This window comes from Elaeis guineensis, chromosome 1 (genome assembly GCF_000442705.2).
Source record: "Elaeis guineensis isolate ETL-2024a chromosome 1, EG11, whole genome shotgun sequence".
NCBI classification, from domain to species: Eukaryota; Viridiplantae; Streptophyta; class Magnoliopsida; order Arecales; family Arecaceae; genus Elaeis; species Elaeis guineensis.
Window position 1 is genome coordinate 1566234 of NC_025993.2, and position 6201 is coordinate 1572434.

Consider the following 6201-nt stretch of genomic DNA (forward strand, 5'->3'; position numbering starts at 1 on the left):
ATTGAATCTTGAGGCATCAAATCCTAACAATCTCTATCTTGACTCGATATTCGGCCTCCTCCTAACTCTGAGAGCTTCTGGATCTCCTCGCCTTCATACCCTGAGACAATTGCCTGCTGATCATGGATGGGCAAACATAGGAGTCGAGCCAGGCCGCTCGATCCCATCTCCGTCGTATGCTGTGCTCCTCCTGACCTGAGACCTGCTCGGTGCATCATCCTACGGCAATAGGAATCTCACCTTGTGACGTCGCCTCTCATCCTCCCGAGTCTCTTGTCTCGTGCCCGATCTACCTCTACCTGGAGCTCCACCTCACTATGGGCTCCCGAAGCTCCATCTCGCACTGGGCTCTCCACCAGGTAATAATGTCCTCTGCTCCCCTTCTTCTTCTTCAGCACAATCCTATCGCCGCATAGCACTTTCAGGATTCTTCCACCAGCTACCGTCCTGTAGCCTCTTGAATTCAGTTTGCTGAGTGAGATAAGATTCTGTCTGAAATCGAGTATGTATCGGACCTCTCCCAATCTCCTCACTGCACCATCATGTGTCCTCCAACTGACCATTCCAATGCCTCTGATCTCATAGCTCGATCCATCTGACAGATATACAGTGCCCTCACTGTTCTCCAGGAAGTCAAACTGCTCCTCTCCGCAACATACATGATAGAGGCATGCAGAATCTAATATCCACTGCTGGGAAGAAGTAGATACCTCGTCAGATATCTTCAGGACATCTCCATTTGAATCGCTGTCGACCATCGCTATAACAGCCACCATCCGATTTTTAAGTTGAGGACAATCTCTGGCTAGATGCCCCAACTCCTCACACCGGTAACACCTGATTTTGCTCAAGTCCCTCCTGGACTTGGACCGTCCTCGTCGTGATCTCCTGTCATTCCATTTACCGTCTCCCGCTCCTCCAGAAGCCACCAAATCTGAGCTACCACCACCTGAGCTCAAAGCTGGATTCTCCCTCCTAAGAACCTTGTTCTGGAGTATCGCTGCGGTGATCTCATCCATCTTGATGGTGCTCTTCCCCACCAGAAGAGCAATCACCAAGGACTCGTACGAAGGTGGAAGCGATGCTAGCAAAATCAGTGTCCTGGTCTTCTCCTCAACATTCTCGCCAACACTCAGGAGGTCGGTAAGGATTTTATGGAAGTGGCTTAGATGCTCAAGTATGCTTTGTCCCTCGGCCATCTGCAACTGGTAAAACTGCCTTCAAAAGAAAAGAGTGTTGGTGAGAGACTTCTCCATGTATAACTCCTTGAGCTTCGACCACAGCACCATCGGAGAAGTCTCGCTCTACACATGGATCACCACCTCATCTGCTAGGTACATGCGGATGGTACTCACCACCTGCATCTGTAGCCGTTTTCAATCCTACACCTCCATGGTAGTCGGCTTCTCGTCGCACAAGAGAGCATTGATCAACCCTTGTTGGATGAGCACGTCCTCCATCCTTGCCTGCCATAAGGAGAAATTGCTCTTATTATCAAATTTGTTGATCTCCATCTTGATTGATCATGTCTTCTCCATCTTCAGTCTTGCTCACCACCACTGCAATCTGCGTCTTTGTACCGTCTCGCTCTGATACCACTAGTTGGATGGATGTCTGACTAAGATACCATCTCTCAAGACCTTTTCAGTACCATGCGATGCAGCAGGAAAAAAGAAGAAATAAAATAAAAATAATCAAAATACGTAGATCAGTCACAAAAGGGCTTGCCTCCATGGGACATGCAAACTTCACTATGAAAAAAAAAAATTTACAAGAAGAGATCTCTCCCTCAACCCTTGTACACCTAATTTCTCTCTTTTGAAGTTCTCCCTCACAAAAACTCTCTCTCTTAGAAAATCCCCCTAAACCCCTGAAGCGACCGGCGTCCGCTGTTCAGGAGCCTCCTGCTCCTTCTCTCTCAGCGGCGCGGTCTCTCTCTCTTCTCGGATTCTTTGGTATCCACACGACATTCCATGCCCACATCCAAAACAGGCCTCCGCGGGTCTGTTTACGAACCAAGAAGCCACACCCTCACAATTCACTGTTCCCAGATCTTTATAGGCCTTAAACAAGGGTTAGATTAGGATTAGGAATCCTAATCAAGCCCAAACAAACCCCAGATGAAGCCCCAAGCCGTTGGATCAAGATCGGGATATCCCTGGGCCATCCGATTGCAATTGATCCATGGAATAGTGCCATGGACCGCGAGAAATGCCTGAGAAACGCACAGACAGTCTATGCAGTCCGCCATGGACCACCCGATCCATCGTGGATCGAGGTACAGGCCAGGCGCAACGCCTGGGCCAGCCCGCACGCGTTGGCCTGGGCTGCCCCCGCACCGGGCGCCCAGGCCCGGGCGGTGCCCCGTGCGCCCGCGAGTGGGCTGGGCTGCGCGCCCCGCGCGTTGGCCCTGCTTGCAGCCATGCCGCCGCCCACCGTCGTCCGTCGGCGGTCCTCCGCCACCTCGGATCTCATGCCGACTTCAAAAGCTCGTATCTCCTCTATTCGAACTCTGTTTGAGATGATCTTGATCTCGTTGGACTTCGTTTTTCACCGCGGACCTTACTATGGGCTCAATGTAGACTGAATCTCGAGACGTCAAATCTTAACAAGAAGGATGATAGCTATCAACGGTCGAAAACTTGGAATGTCAAAGCATACATGAGAGACTAGAGTAGTATATAATTAGGTTCGATAAAAGAGGATCTTTTCTACAAATTTCTTTTCTTTTCCTCTCTCTCTTTTGCTAATACTTATCTAAAGACTGTTCTTTTACATTATTTGGTACTCTAACAAAATAATATTTGTAATTATTGAAATTTTGTGGAAATTTAAATATAAAATCTAAATCAATTACTTATGTCTTAAATTAGACAAGATTTGATATAGGCTTATATTGAAAACCTCCTTTACATGTCACTATATAATGCCAGCTCATTGACTTATCTCAATGAAAGGTTTATCCTCTATGTTAATAGAGCAATACCTTTTCCGACATTTTTGTGTAACACAAAAATCCCTTTTTAGCTGGTTACCAAAAAAAATCCCTCTTTAGCTCCATTGAAAGAGTTAAATGACAGCTATGTAATTTTTTATCCGGTATTTTTATGGTATCGTAGCATTACTCATGTTGATATGTCAAACAGCAACCAGCCTACGGAAGAAAAAATTTAAATTTTTTTATTTGAGCTTGAGTTCTCTACTGTGCACCGTAAAATATGATATACAGTGCATCATTCATTGTGTGATGAATAGTTGTGCATAGATACATGTTCGCTGAGTATGACCGTGCGCGGCCGTCTATCACATGATAGACGAAGGTCTAATTTATTTGTTCAAATCAGCCAACACATTTCGTAACAAAATCAAAAAGTATATTAATTTTGGCAATACTATTCAATAGACATGCCATCACAGCAACCAACCAAAAAAAAAAAAAAAAATGAAGGATTTGGATGGAACTAACATCCACTATTCACTATCAAAAGGGTATTATTATATAGTTGAGTTGAAGTTCTCAAGCTCATTGGCCTCATTTGTCACAAAGGCTCTCCTTCTGGTACAGTAACCAACGATCAAGCCGCTTCAACCATCAACCCAACACTGTCAAGCTCTGTTTTCAAGTACCACAGTAGTTTCATGATATAAAATGTTAATGAGTTGGCCAGGGTTGTGCCTGTTACACCAGCCAGAACTTTTCCATGTTGCCTGGACCCTTTCTCCCATACATATCAGTCATGGAATTCGATCTCTCTTTGCATTGGGCCATATGCCTCCTCTTGGGAATGCATACGAACAATATCATAAGCTTATATGGAGCTTGTTAAGGATGGAACTCTGAACTCCAGTCATAATCGATCCATACATCGATCATTAATCCTCGTATCAGCCGCCGACCTAAACATAATTTTTTGACTTCATTATCACCATGCCCATGCATGATCCAACAATCCATATTTTGGCTGCTGACTTCTCTATCAATGGCCGACTCTCATCTCTGCACGCATCAATTTGCTAACCTTCACATCAACCATCTCTCTTATCGACAAAATGACCTGCGATCGAACTTCGAGTTTCAACCCTCTCATTTACTGCCGATCCCAATCTCCATGCATTTCAGACCACTGATCTATACGTTGATCGTTGCTCTCGATATCAGAACGTTCTCTGGGCATCGGACCCAATCCAAGTTTCAGGCTCTGACCCCATGTCGGCTCCGATCTGTATATCCACACCAATCCCTATCTCCAACAATATACGTGGTAAGTCATTGGGCCATATTTTTTCGACCTCTCCCTTCCAACCTCCACTTTAATTGTTGTTTTCAAAAATATTGACGAAAAATTCTAATACAATTCCATCAAATCATGCCATTACTAAGAACTGGTCATTAAATCAGATAAAATAGCTACTATCACTCAATATCAAGAAATCAGATTGAAGATCTCGGGATAGTACTTTCAAAAAAATCGGAGTAGTCTCTAATTCTCCTCTTCCATTGCTCTTGCCTCTGTAAATAGAGATAACAAATGACCTCCCAAGATATATAATTTTTTCGTACATCCTTTTTCACCTGTTTCAGATTTTTGATTTGAATACTGAAAGGTCTCCATCAAAACTATTTTTTATCGACGACTTATGTAGTAAGTTCGGTTGCCATTACCTCTATCATACATCGCCTCACTCCAGCAATTTCCATCCAAACCGAGTATCTGCTGTAACAAAACCATATCAACTCTTTTCCATCATGGGTAGGTCTTTTTCTTCCGGGTTAATGGCCCATCAAGCTCTCTCTTTTCCGTCTCAAACTCATGCTTCCAATTATTCCAAAGCATTTCTCCCTCCCTTTGGTCCAATTCTGCGGGTGTGACAGGCGTGGTGACGGTCAAAGACAGCTCAGCCATTTGGATTGGACGGACTCTTCGCACCCACTTGTCTTTTCCCACGTGGCCGATTGCCAGGGAGGAATCGGGAAATCTATCCGGAGATCCGGGTGTACTCACGTGCAGAACCCTCTCAGCACGTGACATGGCTCGTCTTCTTATGGCATCCAATATAATTATCACCGCAAGCCCTGGCCCTCATCCTTTGTCACGCGTGCGTTCGTGGAGAGTTTCCCCAAGTTTCCAAAGGATCGCGGTTCCCGAATACGACTTGATGACGCCGACCTTCTATATTATCTCCTCGATGGCAGCAGGGGCATGGATCCGGACATGTCCCTTAATAAAAGAAGAATCCAAGTATCCAACCCTTTCTGGGATCAGTGATCTCTCTATGCATGACAATAATAGTATCCGACATGCAAGATGTAAATAACTAAACTAATTAACGTGAACACTGGATAAATGATTGTAATTCTATGGACTTATGACATGGCTTGATAGCCTTGACTACTGTCATATTGGATAAGAACGATAACATATATCTAATATAAACTTTCATTTCTGGATGGATACTTATCTTATCATGTACACAACTTGCCAAGTCAAAAAACGGAAAGAATTATAACAACAATTTGGAACCTTTTAGACCAATGCTATCATCCGTAGGAGTAACCTTGGAACAAATATTTTCAAATTATTTGTCTGAGCTTTAGAGAGAGCTATTAACCATGGTGACAGCGGACTCTTAACAGATTGAAAATGGACGTAGTAAGATAGTATACATTTAAAATGATAACAGTGGCACACAAATTTGTAGGTATGACATACAATAAATAGAGAGATTGATGAGGAAAAGAGTGTATTGGAAAATGGAAAGGTACATTCTCGGTTCATTTGTCTGTGGAATGAGTATGGGACTATCGTCAAAGGCTGTCTGCAGTGATCTCTTAAAAGGAAAAGTCGCTAGACAAGTTATGCTAGAAAAATAAATAGCTATTAGAAATATTAATTGAAATGGGGTTTGTGGGAGGCAGTGTTCCCACCTAACATACCGCAGCAACAAATATTTTGGCCTACCTATTTTTAATAGAATTGTGCCAGCCCGGAGCTTTTTGCTTGCCTTGGTAGAAACTCAGCTACAACTTTGCTAAAAGCAAGCATTGATGCGAATCAATTAGCCTGACCACGATCCAAGTTTGGTAGGACGAAGACCAGCTCTGGATGCTTCAAACCCAGATTTATTTGAAAAAAGCTAGATTAGTCCTGTTGGGAGATACCCACCGACCGACCGACCAACTATCGGAGGGCCCGACCGGCT